Here is a 19,081-nt window from a genome sequence, read left to right as displayed (position 1 = left end):
CTTCTCCAGCTTTAACTATCCATCCTCCAAAATTGACCGAATGAAATGGTACTGCAACTGTATGTGTTTGGTCTTAAAATGTAGAGCTCAATTCTTTGCAAGATGAATGACTCTAACTATCTATGAACAAATAATTATCCTTATGAGGATGTCCCAATTCTTTCAAGAAAAATTGAAGCCATATCATCTCCTTGGTTGCCTTTGTTGCAGCAACATACTGCGTCAACATAGCCCTATAAATTAGTAGTAGAGCCCTCAAAGTGTAAACACTTATTGGATGTTCCTCTCAAATATCTGAGAATCCACTTGACAACATTCCAATGCTCAAATCTTGGATGACTCATATACCTACTAACGACTCCCACTACATGTGCAATATCTGGCCTAGTACATACCATAGCATACATTAAGCTTCCTATAGCTGAAGCATAGGGTACCTTGGACATCTTATCCTCCTCTTCCTATGTATTAGGAAACATCTCCTTAGTCAACTTCAAATGACCAGGTAAAGGTGTACTGATAGCTTTAGCATTCTCCATAGAGAAATGTTGCAACACCTTCTCAATATAATTAGCCTGAGATAGCATCAATGTTCTATTCTTCTTATCTCTACAAATCTTCATACCAAGAATTTTTTTTGCTGCCCCCAAATCCTTCATAGCAAATACATATCCTAATTGGCATTTTAGCCCCTTAATATGATCCATGTTAGACCCATCTACAAGCATATCATCAACATATATACATAAAATAATGTAGCTATCATCATCCAACCTCTTAAAATAAACACAGTAATTTGAATGACACCTATTATATCCATGTTCATGCAAAAAAATGTCAAATTTTAGATACCATTGCCGAGGTGCTTGCTTCAAGCCATATAAACTTTTCTTCAATTTGCACACTAAGTTCTCCTTACCTTTGACCTCAAAACCCTATGGCTAAGCCATATATATTTCTTCATCCAAATCACCATGAAGAAAGGTAGTTTTAACATCCAACTACTCTAAATGAAAATCTTCAGTAGCCACAAGACTTAAAATAGTATGAATAGAAGTCATTTTAACAATAAGAGAAAATATCTGATCAAAATCAATTCCCTTTTTCTATGCAAATCCTTTTACAACTAACCTATCCTTAAATATTTTTTGACCTCCTTCTTCTTCTTTCAACCTGTAAACCCACTTATTTTGTAGAGCCTTTTTACCTACACGCAACTTGCATAGATCACATGTCTTATTCTTTAGCAAAGATTCCATTTCATCTTTCATTCTAGACTCCCACTGAATCTTAGTATCCACCTACATGGCTTCATCATAACTTTCAGGTTCACCAGCATCAGTAAGTAAAATAGAATACAAAGAGGGATAAAATCTTTGTGCAGGTCTAATTTTCTTTGTTGACCATCTAACATTCACTGGTGTGTGTGGTATTTTTTGTTGCAGTTGTTGCACATCATGAGGAATGGCTAGAACATTAGCTTTGGGAGTGTCATCCAGCACTACATAATCATCTTCTTTCTTCTCATGTTGCTGCAACAGATCTCTGTACAACACTTTCTCATTGAATATGACATCCTAGCTACTAACAATTTTAAGATTTTCAAAATCCCAAAGCCTATAACCAAATTCATTAATGCCATATCCAAAAAAGACACATTTCTTTGATTTAGCTTCTAGCTTGGTTCTATTTTCAGAGTCTATATGAGCAAAAGCTTCACAACTGAAGGTCTTGAGAAAAGAATAACTCACCTTCTTACCAATCCATGCCTCCTCTAAAATACCATAGCCCAAAGGAGTAGAGGGACCTCTATTAATCATATATATTTTAGTATTGATAGCCTCCTCCCACATGTGTAAGGGCAACCCAACATGTAGCCTAATGCTCCTTGCACACTCCATTATAGTCCCATTCATGCGTTCAGCCACTCCATTTTCCTGTGGAGTTCTTGGAATAGTTTTTTGTCTACGAACACCATTAGTGGATCAATAATCTTCAAATTCATGACTGCGATACTCACCACCATTATTAGATCTAAGACATTTTAATTTCTTACCAGTCTCATTTTCAACCAAACATTTTCATTTCTTAAAAGTTTGAAATATATTAGATTTCTGTTTAAGGAAATAAACCCATACTTTTCTAGTTGCATCATCAATAAATCTAACATAATAATGAGAGCCACCAAGCAAAGATACCTGAGCTGGTCCCCATACATATGTGTGCACAAGCTCTAATTTCTCCTTTTTGTTTTCCTTTCCAATCTTTACAAAACTCGGTCTCTTTTGTTTTCCATACACACAACTTTCACATAATTCCATATTAACACATTTCAGACCTAGTAAAACTTTCTTTGAATGAAGTACTTTCATACCTTTCTCACTCATGTTCCCAAGTCTATTGTACCACAATGCTATATCAGAATCTACAACAACTATTTGTTCTCCTTGCTCAACTGTATCAATTGTTCTTGAACATTCATTTTTCTCTGAAACAATCAAAGTAGAAGGAACAATATGACTTGTACAAAGATATAAGGTGCCTAATTTCACACCTTTTGCTATTACAAGGGAACTTTTTGAAACCTTCCAATTTTTATCATTAAAAGTAACTACACAACCCTCATCACCGAGTTGCCCCGCTGAAATTAAATTCCTACTCAACCTTGGAACATGTCTTACCTCATGTAGTAGCCAATGATTCCCATTTTGCAACTTAATCTTAATTTTTCCCTTTCCAACAATCTGATAAGGTTCATTATCCCCCAAATAAACAAGCCCAAAATCCCCTTCGACATAATCAATGAAATAACCTCTATGAGGTGTAGTATGAAATGAAGCACCAGAATCTAAAACCTATGAATCATCAACACTTTCTAAAGACAGAAGCAAAACATCCTCTTCAGATTTGTTACTTACCACATTTGCCTCCTTGTCTCCATCTGATTATCTCCTTCATTTTTCTTTTGATTCTAGCAATCTTTCTTTTTGTACCCTAGTTTCCCACAACTAGCAGTCGTTCGATCCTCCTGATTGAGACCTGTTCCCTTTTGAGTTTCCTCTTGATTTCCCACTATTTCTAGAGTTACTTCCTCTCTCAGTCGTTCTGCTCCTGCTTTGTGCATTCAAAGCTCTTCCTAATGTAGATCCACCTGAGGATTTTCTACAAGTTTCCTCACTCAAAAAAACACCGATCACATCATCATATTTTAGGGTACTATATCTAGGAACAAAATTACTCACATCCATTACCAAGCCATCCTAGCTTTCAGAAAAAGAACACAAAATCAAGAGAGCCCTAATTTCTTCATCAAAATGTATACCCACAAAAGATAACTAACTAGTAATTGTATTAAACTCATTTAAATGATCTACAACAGATCCACCTTTTTTCCATTTTCATATTAAATAAATGCTTCATGAGAAATAACTTGTTTGAAGTGGAGGGCTTTTCATACAATGTCGCTAGGGTTTTCATCAACTCTTCTGTTGTCTTTTCTTTTGTAATCTTAAATGTCACTAATGGTGCCAAGCATAACCAAATGCTTCCAAGTGCCTTTCTATCCAAAAGATCCCATTCAACATCTGACATAGTTCCTTGATTCTTGGCTTTGCCTTCCAATGGCTTCCATAAATCCTTCTGATACATATAGTCTTCCATTTGCATCTTCCATAACTGGAAGTTCTACCCATTAAACCTATCAACCCTCAACTTACCCTCATCTTCCATTGATCTCACTCAACTATGAGACTCCCACTCAACCGTGAAACTTTCCTGTAGAGGATAACTAAAAAACAACTAGGCTTTGATACCACTTGTTAGGATAAACCATAAACAAAAATAAAAACTACATGAAAATATAACCAATAACAAAAATAATAATAGATCACATAGAAATGAACACAAGGCACCAAGATTTAATGTTGTTCACCCAATTCCTAGGCTACATCCACAAAATAGCAAGTTTGAACTTGTTACAATCCAATGATTACAACCTGATTATAGTCTATAATCCCTTACAGCTCAATACAACCACAAGAAGCAATTTCACATCACAACATAATGAAAATAACTAACCCTAAACCCTTTTATACAAGTATTTTATCCATTTTAGGGTTACAACATGTCAGCTACAACATCAACCATGGCCCAAACCCCACTAATTATGAAGTATGTACAGTACTTTCTTGATCAGTCATCATAATCTAACATGGTGGGCTATCACAACAGAGGAAATAGTAAAAACCCAATTATTCTTTGATTCTTTCAAACAAGAATTTGTTGATATTGATAGGAAAGCTAAATCTATTATCAAGAAACAATAGGATATTTTTCATTTTGATTAGCCAGATGATACACTTAATGACAAGTGGATGATAGATATTGCTTTTGGTGAGAATCTAGAAGAAGTTGAAAGTGATGATGATGCAGTACATGAAGATGAACTACAAATTATCAATCCACTTCCATGAGCACCTGGAGAAAAAGAAGACAAAGAAGGGAAGCCATCTCATGCTAAAGATGAAATGGATTAGTTAGATGACATAGCAAAGATAGAATAAAGAATAACTGTCACCTTGGCAACACATGATGATATGAGTGAAAATGCTAGAGTAGAGGTGAAGCTGCATGAATCAGAGCCTGACACATCACTAGAAAGTCTAATAGCTACATATGCTGAGGATTCAAAATGAATAAAGACCAATCATGGGATTCCTAACATGTGAGGATGTAACAAGAAAAGAGGCCTACCAAAAGAATAATATGATGTTACATTCTTATTACTTGGAATTTTGTCTTTTTTAGTTAAGTAGAATGTAAATATCTTTATAAAAGGACACCTATCAGTTCTCTATGCCTAAATCTTGTTGCATCTCACATTATATAAGTGAGATTCTAGGGCTAGAGAAGGGTCTAATTTCTAATGCATTTTAGTATTACACTTAGGATGCTTTTGGTCCCATCTTTGAGAAACTTTATGATATGTCTTCTCTGCATATTTTCTAAGAATACATCAATATGGAATGGCCTTAATGTCTCTATTTAAATTCATTCTAAGTTTACTCCAATTTTATATAGTTTTCAAAGAAAATTATTACAAATTTTGAGCTATCCCCATATTAGTTCTTATTGAATTTTGTCTCCTTTGCTATTACCTAGTTATTTTGAGATTGTGTGAGTAAAACTTACTCAATTCAATGTAATTCATTTAGGTTGTATGTTAGTTCATTATTGCTATTAATTAAATGAATTAAGTAAAAGCTATGATGAAGTTGATGAGATTTCTATGGAAATAGAAAGGATGTCTATAAGGATGAATTCAAGTAAGAATTGTTGATAATATTTCTTGTAAGGAAAGAAATTAGATCTGTAAAATTGCAATAGACTCTAAATCCCAATGGAATAGGCACTAATCCAATTTATCTAGTATATAGATAGCAAGATCATAAATGAATGTCAAGTCTAAAATCATAATCAACTTTATTTTATTTTCCTGAAGATCTTCAAAGATGGTCAATAGTTGTTTGCATGGAATGTTCTAGCCTTAGTTAGCTACTATTGCTGAGAATACTTGCAAATCTACAGAAAAATTATGACCAAATCTATTGTATGGGATGTATTTTGATTAAAATATCAAAATTAGGCATGTGTTTGAGGATTGAAGATAAGAATTAGAATGAAACTAATATATTTCTTATACAATAGTAGTCAAATTGAATTATCCCCTGGGTATACTCACCCTAGTTTTGCAGAGCCTAAAGAGTAGAAAACCATCCTTGGTTTTATTGAAGTTGGTCCAAATGGTTTGCACATAGAATTGTTAATAGGAAGTGGCTAATCCTTAGATTATGTGGGTATTATCAATTTGGTGTTGAGCATTTTGTTGTTTAGTACTTTTAAACACCAACAAAATGGTGACTGTATTGGGGAGTTGTCTAACACATGTAAGAAGTACTATAGTATCTTTGGTCCTGTTGGGTACATGTGTGTTAGATCTATTAGTACTACTTGTGGTAGTGATGGGTGTGTTTTAGTAACAAACCTTGAGAATTTAAAAAAGAGAGAAAAGAAGCATATGCCACAGAGTTGGACTAATGTATTCAACCCTTCCATGTGTCTTATCTGTCAAGAAAGAGTAACAATCTTATGATCTTAGTGATTGGTCCATCCGTGTGTTAGATATTTTTGTATTATATTGTGTTTTTCTTGGAATTCGAGAGTGATTTTAATTATTGTATTTCCCTAGAATAGGGTGGTGACTCAACCAAGTCTTTGAAGCTAGTGCTAATTTTATAAATAGTGAGTATGGCTAAAAAAAGGAAAAACACAAGAGCTTACACAAGAGCCAATCCTAATGTACCAATGTCTACTAACTTACCTTAGGGTGGTAGGAAGAATCCAAATAAGAGGAAGGCAGATATGAATCCCACTTAGAAACCATGAGGTAGTGTATCAATTAATTCTCAGTACCAACCAATGATAGAGAGAGAGTCTTCTTCACTTAGTTTTGAATTAGAAACCACAAGACTCTTAGGAGGAATATTTAGTATCCCATTACCAGATGAAAAAATATACTAGGACAAGGATATGTCACCAGTAGGGAATAGGTCCCCTAGATCAGATCTGATAGCTGAGATGAATCATAGGTTAAGACTCAAAAGTTTATTTGGAGATCCCTTTAATCCTAGAGAAATCCCACACATGGAATCCAATCTTATAGAATTGGATGACCCTGCTGATTCAGAAGCTACTTCTGTAGATCCTAAAGAATTGCAATCAGAGATAGGAGCTTTGAAGAAATGGGTTGTCGAGGAAGAAGCTAAGTGTATCCATCTAGAGAAAGAAAAAGAGGAAGTTACCCTAGATGCCATTGTTGAAAGAGATAATCTACTTAGAAGGATGGCTACTTTAAAAGAATAGAAAAAAAAGCTAATAGAGAGTACCTTAGTCCTTCATGATGATGTATTTAGAGATGTAGAAACTCTAAGATCTAAGGTTCTAGACTAGGAAAAATTCCTAAGCTAGAAACAAGGACCTGTCATCACTCAAGTTCAAGCTTATAAGCCTATTCATGTGGACCCTATAGAACCTACTATGAAAACTACTAATAAGGGTAAAGGTAAAGCCCTAAGAATCCAAATAAATTAACCACAAGCTTTACCAAATAAACCCATAAATCCCCCCATGTCAAAATTGGTTTTAGATTTGGAAAAGGCTAGGAAGGAGAAAGAAGATCTTACAAAAGAACTTGGAAAGGTTAAGAATGAAGCCCAAGCCACAAAAACTAGGAGAAAAATCCAATTCATAAAGTTAAATTCTACATTTTCTTCATGGCCAAATTTGTCTCTCCTAGTTGCAACCCCTATTCTAGTTTCTAGTCCATTAATCTTAATTCAGGGAACATCTTAGCTGGCTCTAGCCTTATCATCCACTATTAGTACTCAAATTCCTCTAGGTCAATCTCAAAAATCTTAGAATATTTTTCTTAATCAAGCCAACATAGCAAGCAGCTCAAATGTTGCTAGTTTTTAGAAGAAACCTATCTATGTGGAAAAAATAGACAAATTTCATGTGAAGGTATTCTTGGTGCCCCACACCCTATATCTTTTAACTTGAGAGACAGAGTTGTCAAATTCTCTAGGAATAATGCTATTATTGGTGAAGAGCATTTAAGAGTTTTTATAGACATGCTAAATGACTTTGAGGTTGAACATGAGGATGTATTAATGAAGTTATTTATTCATTCTTTAACTGAGGATGCAAGGGATTGGTTTAGAAGACTACCTAATGACAACATTAGTTCATGGAGTGATTTGGAAAGTCTATTCAAAGAACAATATGGATATAATACAAGTGTTGGATTTATGTTGAATGATTTTAATAACATTAAGAAGAACCCTAATGAGTCCACTTTTGATTTCAATGTAAGATTCCAAAAGGGTATGTACAAATTGTTCTAGGTTATGAGGTTGAATGAGGATGTTTGTCTTACAACTTATTTTAATGCTTTTGACAAAAAAATTGCTTATCAATTAAGGGATAAAGATCCCAAAACTTTGAGAGATGCTTATAAGATTGAAGTGAATATTGAAAATAATAGGAAGGCATCTGGTAAGCTAGGTAGGAGAGATGATCCAGAGTTGTTTAATCCTAAAACTAATAACAAAAGGGAGGCTGATAAAGCCCCTATAGGAAACAAGTCTAAAGAACCTACAATAGGCCAAGTATTGGACTTGTTGAAAAATATGAACCCAACTACTTTCAATACATATAAGCCAAATGTTGCTAAGAAATCCCCTATCAATAACAACAATTTCAATAGACAACCTAGAATACAGAACTATCCCTATACCACTCAATGGAAGGATGGTAAGCCAATTCCTAACCAGGCCCAAAATGTGAAAGACAAAGGTACACTAGATCCTTTACAAAAAATATCTATTAATATGAATGATGATATACCATGGTGTATTATTTGTTAGTCACCTCACTCCTTAGAATATTGTGTTGTTACTCGGTCCTTTGCTTCAGACCATAATGCACAAAATGAGGAGGAGGAAGAAGAAAAAAGCCATGATGATGTAAGTTGTAATATGGTGAGCATGTGCAATGAGGATCTAGATTCTGATTTGGAAGAAATAGAAGGAGATCTTGAAGACAAGAAAATTTCTTATTAGTTACATCATCAACAAATCTTCCTAGACAATGAAGGTTATGAAAAAGATTAATTATGTGTTACATCTTCTAAATTTGGTCATGTGAACTTGAGAATGTCTTCTAAGGAAGAATTGATAAGATCACTATAGAGATGATCTCCTAAGTACATAGCAATTACAACTTGAGAAATAGAGTAGTTAAAAATGATGTTGGGAAGCCTTCTAGTATATTCATAAAGGATATTACTCATAAGATGAAAGATGAAGACAAGAAGGCTAGTGTAGGCATAGCTAGGATTAAAGAAATCAAAACCAAGAAGTGGGGACCCAAGAAGAAAGTTCAATTTCAAAAAAATAAGACAACAAAAGTAATTGTGTAGGAAAAAGGATCAGGACTTGATATTGGCAAACAAATAGTGGTTCTTGTTGTTCAAAAGGCTCTTAATCTAGGTATGATTGTGAAACCCACTATATCTGATCCTATTGACACAATATCCATGTTATCACAAATTATTTTGAAAGTACCCTTGTTTGAATTATTTAGAATTGAAGAGCATAAGAGAAAAGCCTTGTCATGGTTGGGAGGGATAGGAAATAATACCAACACTGTAGAACAAAATGTTATTCAATAGACCCCCTTTGTAGTAGAAGATAGTGGTATCATGTCCCAAATTCCCCAAATGTTCTTGGATGATTCATCAGTAGCATACATAGAAGATATTGACCCATTTTTTCTCAGTCTAATTATAAAAGGAAAGACCCTAAAAAATTGCATGATAGATTTAAGAACTTCCAACACCATCATGCCTTTCAAAGTAATGAAAGCCTTAGGGTTGACAGTGGATACTAAGCAAGGCATATGCAGAGGCATGGATGCCAGAGAAGTCCTAGACATAGGTACTATAAATGCTTTACCATTTAAGCTAGCTACATACCCTGAGGTAGAATTGACCATGTCAGTCTTGGTAGTTGATAGCCCTCCACACTATGGAATGTTTCTCTCTAGAAAATGGAGTGTTGCTATGGGAGGTAGTCTACAATGTAATTTGAATAATGCAACTTTTCACATAGGTGACAAAACTATTAAAGTAGATAGAGAGCCAAGGGTTAGTCATATCTTGGGTGAGGAAATTGACAAAGATGCTACTTTTTTTCTAGACATTGGTGTGAATGCATTCTGAGCTGAGCTAATTATCCAAGAAGTTCAAAAGTTTCCTGATGCAATTGATCATGAAGTTGAGTGTTGTATAGACTCATCAATACTATGGACAATGTTTTTTGGTGGGGCTAGTTCTAAAGAAGGTGTAGGGGAAGGGGTAGTTTTTTTTTCTCTAGAGAAAAACACTTTTAGATATTCTTTTACATTGAATTTTTCATGTACTAACAATATAGCTAAATATGAAGCCTTATTGTTAGGGTTGAAAGTTTCTACCCATCATCAGATCAAAAAATTGTAGGTTATAGGTGATTCTAAACTTATTATCTCACAAATAAAGGGAACATATGCTTCTAAGAATAGAAGGCTAAAACAATACAAAAATGTTATTTGGGATTAAATTGAATTTTTTGATGCATTTGTTATATCATGGAGAGATTAAATTCAGAATAAGATGACTAACTTATTAGCAAATGTAGCAATTAAACCCCACGGGATATCATTTGTAATAATCTCATAGATTGAGGTCCAGAATAAACCCTCAATACCTAACAATATTGAACATTGGCAAGTCTTTGGAGATGACAAAGACATTCTGAATTTCTTGCTAAATGAAGATAAATACCATGGACAAGAGTTGCACTGTAGTGATTTGGTTCAAACCATAGATGGGAAGGAAAAAAAATTTGGCCAAGAAGTCATAAAATTAAAGACTAACAAAGTACCTAAAGGTTTGGTTATTTTGGAGAACATGTTTGATAACCAAGATAGGGGAAGGCCTGGGCTTAAAGATTGTAAACCTCAAGAGCTAGATGAGATAAACCTAGGTACTAATGAGGCTCCAAAGAATGTTTATATTGGTTAGAATTTGTCAGCTAAAATTAGAGAGCCTTTGATTGATCTATTGAGAAAGTATAGCCATGTTTTTACATGGTCATATGATGACCTAAAAGGTTATAGAGAAGATCTCTTTCAACATGTCATACCACTAAAGGAAAATGTAAAATCTTTTAGGAAAAAATAGAGACCGGTTAATCCTGCCCTATCTCCTAAAATGCAAGAGGAACCAATGTGGTTAAGGGATGGGGGAATAATTAAACCTATTAAACATTCCACCTAGGTCTCAAATTTAGTACCTGTTGAAAAAAAGAATGGAGATATGAGACTATGTGTGGATTTTAGAAATTTGAACATTGCTTCATTAAAAGATAATTATGGATTGCAAAACATGGAAGCTATGTTACAACAAGTGATTGGGTCTGAACACATGTCTATGATGGATGGATTCTCAAGATGTAGCCAAGTCCTAGTGAAAGAAGAAGAGCAATTTAAGAGAGCATTTACAACTCCCTGGGGAACCTCTATAGATGTAAGAATTCCATTTGGATTGGTTAATATTGGTGCCACTTTCTAAAGAGCCATAGATGTGGCTTTCCATGATTACATCAACAAGTTCATGGTTGTATATCAAGATGACCTCACAACTTATTCCAAAAAGGCTGAGGACCACTATAGGCATTTGGAATTTTTTAAATTAAAGCATTGGAATATGGAGTGTCATTAAACCCTAAGAAATGTACCTCTGGGGTAACTAAGGGTAAGTTATTGGGACATATAGTGTCAAAGGATGGAATGAAGATAGATCTTGAAAGGGTAGCAACCATTGATAAGGTCACTAAGCCAAAGAGTGTGGAAGGTGTTGGTGTTTGAAACTACTAAGAAACAAAATACTCAATACCAGAATGATAATACTCAAATAACCTAAGCATTAGCAAATTCCCATAGTCAATTATACAAGTAAATCATCTAGACCCAACTTTAACAAAACCAAGGATGGTTTCCTACTCTGTAGGCCCTGCTAAACCAAGGTGGGTATACCTAAGGATGACTCTATTGCAAACTATGGTATGAAATTATTTTAGTTTCATTTTGATTCTCATCTTTTACCCTCAGGCACATACATAGTTTATCAATTTTCTTTAAGGCTCTCAAATATATATGCATCCCATATAAGAAGATCTGGTCATAATTCTCCTTGAGTTCACAAGTGTTCCTAGAAATAGTGGCTACCTAAGACCTAGAAAATTGAATGTAAACAAGTGGTGACTAGAATTATAACTTTGAACCAAATAGAATAAGAATAATTTTGAATTCATAATTGATCTGTCATGTGGAGATAGAATTTACTCTCAATCATCTCTAATTTATATGACCAGTACCTTATCCATTGGGCAAAAAGAGTAACTTATTGGTACGTGACCTTGTCCAATTAACTTGTAATTGAATTTATCAACTATAATCATCTATTTCTATTCTTACATGATATCCTCTTCATAAGCTCATGAATTCTATTGGTTTATTGAAGCATTTACATAATCCAGTGAATTAATAGCAACAATGCAACCAATATACATCCCATCCAAAATGCATTCAATCAAATGAAAATTATTCAAATGATCTCAAAATTAATAAACTCATAAAATGGAGATAGAAAATAATGACATAGATTTGATGTAAATACCCTTTTGTATTATCCCTTTTGCTAACTAATACAATGACTAATAAAAAATCAAGAAAGAACCCAGAAGATCATACTAATTATGTATTTCTATTTTTCATCAGAAAAGTACATGACCAAAAGTAAACTAAAAAAAACTACAACATGAATGCACCGACTATATTTTCTTAAAGGACTAAAAATTATCAAGTCCCTAACCCTCACAATTCCTTGAAAACTCATTTATATAACATGAGTTGCAACAAGCCAAGGGAAAATGTGATTGACAAGTGTCCTTTCAAACAAGAAACATAACACAATCAACAAGAGACAAAACAAGTACAATCGAAATGCCAAGCATGTCAAAAATTCTTTGGGTAGGCCCATTTTTGTTACTACCACAAATCATCAACTTTGATTTGTCCCCTACTATTCTCAATCTTTAGAATATGTGGCTACCAAACTAGCCAATGAAGGGTTATCCTATGGTTCCTCCAAGTCAATTTTTTCCCTTGGATTTTCACTACTTTCATTTTGAACATGCAATATCACTTTTTCACCTGATAGCTCCTCTATCATGTCCACATCTTGGGCTTCTTTACCTATAGTGGGAACTAACTGGTGACTTTCACCTTCTTCTTCTTTTACATCTGGTGCTGATGTGTCAATGATCTGCACCTCACCTTTCTATTCTTCATCATCATTTGTAACACCTTCTTCTAACTGCTCACTAGAAGCAATATCTACCATCTAGGTGTTAAATTGTGCATCATCAAGCCAGCTAAATTGTAGGATATCATCTTGCATCTTTAATATATAGTTAGCCTCATTATCAAAACCAACAAATTATTGTCTCAAAGAATCAAAAAATAACTAGACTTTAACCAATTCCTCTATTGTAATGGCCCACCAGGCATGCCCCTTTTCATTTACAACTCTATTTATCATTGTACAAAATAGTTCATCCAATTCTTTACTCCATTCATCCTTATTTTTCAATTTATTCTTTCTATCCAAGGCACAAGGAAACAAATCAATTTTTTTATTCTTGTACTTGCTTAAATAAGAAAAAAATTTCAGCTGCAAAGCAATTCTCTTGTTATCAAAATCTAACAAGTCATTAGCAACATCATACATTTTTTCAATATGGTCATGGGAAGACCTTATAACTGAATAACATAAAAGAGTGATTTCTTTCTCCCTTTTTCCCCACTTATTAACAATAGGCTTGAGGGTTTCATCATGGGTTTTCAGTTCCTCCCATACACTTGTTACTCTTGCCAACTGATCATAGAACAAGGGCCATTCAATTTTATCTACTAAATACATTAGAGCATTTCTAAGCTTGTCCTCATATTACATATTTAGCTCTACATGTAAGGCCCATAGCTTGCTTTTCTCTTCTTCAAAATCCGTAGTTGTGTAATATTCTAGCCTTTGGGGTGTGTCTAGTATCTCTACAAGGGGGGTGGATTTAAACAGTTCCACTAGAGGATGGGGGTATGTTATTCTTGGCTTGGTGGACTTCCCCATTAGCTTGTCTTCAAGCTTAATTATCCTTTTTACCTCCTTATTATAGACTTGAAGAATTGTTTCATATTTACTTTGTAACTCAAACATAGTTTGTTCTTCCTTCCTAGTAGTGGCAAAAATAAATTGGGATGAATCCACATTTTGGTGTGTTGCTTGCACATGTGAGGCATTAGCAACCCTTCTTAATTATGTTTCCCATCAATCCAAACTCATCTGATTGTGATGGTGTGGCTCTAGATCCTCTTGTTAATGATCAACTGACTAATGTAGCTTATCAAAGCAAACAGATTTCCACAATCCATGAATATTGAATTAATTTCTGGGGAAGATTGTGTGAGAGTTTTTTTCATCAATCTTCCCCAAAAATTAATTAAATAATGTAGCTTAGTCATTAATAAATGCAGTGCCCCTGAAGTCCTTTTTATTTTGATCTTGCAAATTCAATTTTTTTGAAACAAAGCTAAAAAATAAGGCATCAACAATATCCCAATTTGGTAACAATAAAATGTTAGATGCCTTCAGAATTTGCCTCCCCTCCTCAGGGCTTATATTCTAAAATTCTTTTATCATTTCTTCTTTTGTTTATTTTTGGATGGAAGCTTCATCCATTTCTGGATGATAAAGATTTTAACCTTTTACATTTTTCTTCAAAAATATTCATGTTTTCCCTCCATGCAAACTATTGGAAAGCCCTAGATTTCACAAGGCTATCATCAACCAAAAATTGATGACTTGCCTATTCTAACACAAGGTCTAATTCTTTTCCTCTATAGTCAGCTATTGTTAGATCCAAACTTGGTAGGGGAGGTTCTAGAGAGATACCCTCATCTAGTTCCACTTGAGTAATAAAGATACCTACTTGTGATCCCATCTATTCAATCTACTCATTAGTGAGTTGTTCTTCTCCAATCCTCAAAGGGGATTGAGTAGGTGAATATTCCTCAACTTGAGGCCTCTCTTCTTTCATTACCTTTTGCCTCTTGGGAATAGGTTCATCAGGCCTCTCCTCTTGGGTTGCACTAGTGGATCCCATTATTTGCTTGCCCTTATCTATAGGAGCCCTTTTATTTTGAATTATAGTGCAACCAAGCTTATTTTGTACAATTATTTGACCAGCTCCTATATTAGGAGTGAAAGCCAACCTCCTCATGACACCTGTGGCTTTATCAGGATAAGAATCAATAAAAAATTGTTTCTTCTCATTCATAGCTTCCATTATTTTAGGGAAGTTACTCATGAGATTATTTATTTTGTCAGCCTCTGTATTAGCCTTATCTAGAGGACCATACTTCTGATCAAAACAATGAATGAATTCTAAAACTCGAGAATAGACTCTCCATTTTACTTGTTTAGTTTCCTATTCCTACAATGAGAATTCATTCCTTATAATGTCCTCTAGATAATATGAATCATGTTTGACCTATCCTAGCTTAATTCTATGCCTCAAGGTTTGATTAAAAAATCCCTCAAAATCACAAAAATGGGGATGAGAGACAGCCATCATATAATGATCCAAAATTTTATGCAAAAGAGCCAACCCCCTTTAGTAATCACAAATTGATGGGCCACTATGCAGGTAGGGAAAATTGACCCTAGTTTCCTTTTCAACATAAACATTTCTTCTATTCCTTCTAATTGCCACAAAACTTTAGCCATTCCTACCTTCAAAGGTACTTGGTAATGCAAGACATGAGGACTCCCTTTAAAACCATAAATTGTGAAAACCATAGAAACAGAGTAAGGAATGATATCTCCTCAATTGTGTGAAACTGTCAAGTTATGGGGTTTGTCCATAGGCCTGAGGAGATTCATTAATACCTTAGGGATCCTAGGATTATCACTTAATAGGAGGCATCTCAATTTAGTAGCAAAATACCTATCAAATTTGAAAAAAAATGGCATTATTTGCATCCCAGGTCATATCTACACTCCACAACTAGACTGGTAGTGCTTCCCCATTCTTCTCTCTATTCAATTCCATGTCATTACCAAAATATGTCACCCCCTTAAACAAGAACATATGCATCAATAGAGAATAGTGGCCAAAATTTTTCTCCACTTTTCCCTTCACAATTCCAACTAAACCAGTATGAATTTATTCAGCCAAAAAGGAGGCAAAATCAAAGATAACATCTACACCAAAAGAGGCAATTTGAATCATCATATACATAAGGCAAATGGGTATGAAATCCTACTCATCCTCACCAAAAACATGACATAGAGTCTTGTATATCTCTATAGCTTGGGAAGTGAAAAGACTCTTCTTAAAAGTTTCCCTAGAGGTTGCAATAATTACTGGTAGAGTTCCTATTGTAACAATGTGTGCCCTCAGTGCACCTCCCCTAATCACATCCTTCTTTAATTTGTATTCATTTACTAGTTCTGGTAATTTAATTAGCACATGGTAATTTGTCAATGGTTCTAGGTGAAAAACCTCTCTAATTTCTTTAGGACTAATTGAGATCAGAGGCACACCATCATTTCTTCTCACCACCCTAATAGTTTGGTCATAATTCTTGGCAATGGCTTCAAGAAAATCATAATCCATGAAAACACTTGGAACTACTAGCTTTTCCAAATCAAAATTCTAGACATTAGCATATGGGGCAAGCAAATTCCTTTTTGAAAATCACTTTTTAAATAAGACAAGACTAGTTTGTGTAGTTGTTGCATCCCTAACCTAGTCCCCCTTGTCATATAGGCCATCAAAAATCTTAAGCCTAGGGTTTAAGGAAATTAACCTTTTAACTTGTGCAGGCTCAGTGGTGGATTCTGGGAGTAATTCTAGAAAATTGTCATGGACATTCCTATCCATATATTAACTTGCCCAAAAAATTCTTTCTTAGGAGGCATCTTGATCATAATAATAGGAACTAGAATTCTAAAAAGGTTGTATATGAGAACTTACTTGAATTGCTAGACTTGTTCTTCTCTAAACCTCTACAATTGCTCTCGAACAGATGAGGAATTGCTTCATGTCCTTGCCAGGCTAAACACAATATAATCAACAGGCTCTTGTGTCAGAAAACATGGAATCTTTGTTTGCATGAGACTAGAAGTAATGAAATATCCTATATTATTCTTTGTCTTTCCTACACTTGAATCTTTCATTCATCATAAATGTGCAGAATAGAAAAATAGAGTGGCATCACACTTCCTTTTAAATTTGAGCAATTGATCCTTGAAAAATCCTACGATCCAAGAATGAAAACTAGGCTGACTCACTTTTCTTCTTAGCATGTTGGCAATCAAACCAATAAACTACTTCCATCTATATCTTTCCTTCAATTTTGGCATTTCAATTTGGGCCCACTGATGATTGGGGACACGTGTCATCAAGTCGCTACCTCGATATGCATAACTTTCGAGCATCTTGCTATAGCAAGATAGCGATAACCACTGATTTTTCTTTGCTCATGTGGAAAACATTTCAAACAGTTCTTAAGAGAACAATGGTGGGCCCCTTGTTCACTAGCTTTCTATATATAATCTTTGCACATCTTTTCATAGCGAGTTAGTGAGTATCGTTGATCCATGCTTGATCTAACGATCAAAATTCTTTGCATATTTTATGCATGGGGAGTGGGTCCAAGATACCACTAGTGCAGAGTTGGCTTAACATGTAATCACATATATATTATTTTAAACTTTTAGTGACATCACACTTCCTTAGCCTTGCCCTATTTGTTATTTTCAAGTGAGTCGCTACATCACTATCGGAAAAATTACCAACTTTCTAGCTACTAATATAGTGAGTTCCAACGAATTCAAAATTTTTGGTTTCTAAATACTTAGTAGGATGCCACCGTGTCATTTGATCTGCATAACTCAATTTTGTCAAGTCACTTGTTTAGGGCCCACCTTTGAAGATTTACATTACATCACAACCTTCTGACTATTCACTACCTTGCTACTAGCAAAATTACCAACTATCTAGCTAGCGAGATAGCAACTTTCCAATAACCCATCAAAATCGGCACTAGGAAATACAACTATGAATGACACAACCTTCATAAAAATAAAATCAAAGCTTGTACAATATCTTCCTCATGATCCTCAAAATCATTTCCTATTTTAAAAGAATGTCATCTTTTGCAGTGACCAAGGCCTTGCTATGTCGCTACTAGAAAATTTGTATTTTTTGGGTAGCGAAGTAATGATCTCTAATAGATTCACAATTCTGGTGACATATAACAAAAGATACATTGATTGAAACTTCACCAATTAATACTGGTGTCAAAGAAGGTGGTTGTGCATACTAATGAGACTGCATGGGAATTTCCACAGTCACATCAACCTTAAAAAGGTTACTACTTTCTTTAAAATCCAGGCAATTGCTATGTCACTATCGACAGGTTGCATAGATTTTTTGGTAGCGACTTAGCGAATTTTCAAAGAAACTTGAACTCTAGTGACAACATTTATGAGTTTCTCCTCATGCATCCTTTCTAATAATGAAAATCCTAGCACATAGCACATGATCATAATGTCTTCATATTAACACACCTTTTTCGGTGCCGAACTTCATTTTTCAGTACCACAACATAGTTCTTCGATGGTCGCTACATTGCTATAGGAAACAACCTCGCAACTTTTTATAGCAAGTATGTGACAATCATGGATTCAAACAAGATCCAAGAGTGGGATAAAACTTTCCAAAAGGACTCAACAATGACCTCAAAGTAGGCAAGAAAATAATATTCACTTTTTTAAAACTTTTGCGCTAGGATAAAATAAAAGGGCGAGACCTAGGGCTTTACACAAATTTTGAAAGGTACCAAAAGTATGAAACCAAAACCTAAAACCCTAGGATCTAATAAAAGGAATCACATTTTATTTTTATACTATGATTTTAAGAGAAGCTAGTTATGTAAAAAATTAGACCAATAGAAGGAATTCAATCTTTCTTTGGACAAGTTAACTTTCTAAGGAGATTTGTTACAAATTTTGTTGAGATTAGTAGACCTATCTCAAAAATGCTCAAGAAAGGAGCCATTATAAATTGGAATAGTGAACCTTCACAGGCATTTCAAGATATTAAAACTACCATAAAAAAATCTCCAGTTCTAAGGACTCCAGATTATACAAAGCCAATGCACATTTTATCTTTTACATATTTCCACATTGTAGCTGCAATTTTGTTGCAAAAGAATGAGGAAGGACATGAACAACCCATTTATTTTTTTAGTAATTCACTAAAACTAGCTGAATTAAAGTATAAGATAAATGAAAAATAAG

This window comes from Cupressus sempervirens, chromosome 8 (genome assembly GCF_028749045.1).
Source record: "Cupressus sempervirens isolate cs-2001-9-10 chromosome 8, ASM2874904v1, whole genome shotgun sequence".
In the NCBI taxonomy this organism is placed as follows: Eukaryota; Viridiplantae; Streptophyta; class Pinopsida; order Cupressales; family Cupressaceae; genus Cupressus; species Cupressus sempervirens.
Note: the sequence above shows the minus strand (reverse complement) of the source record.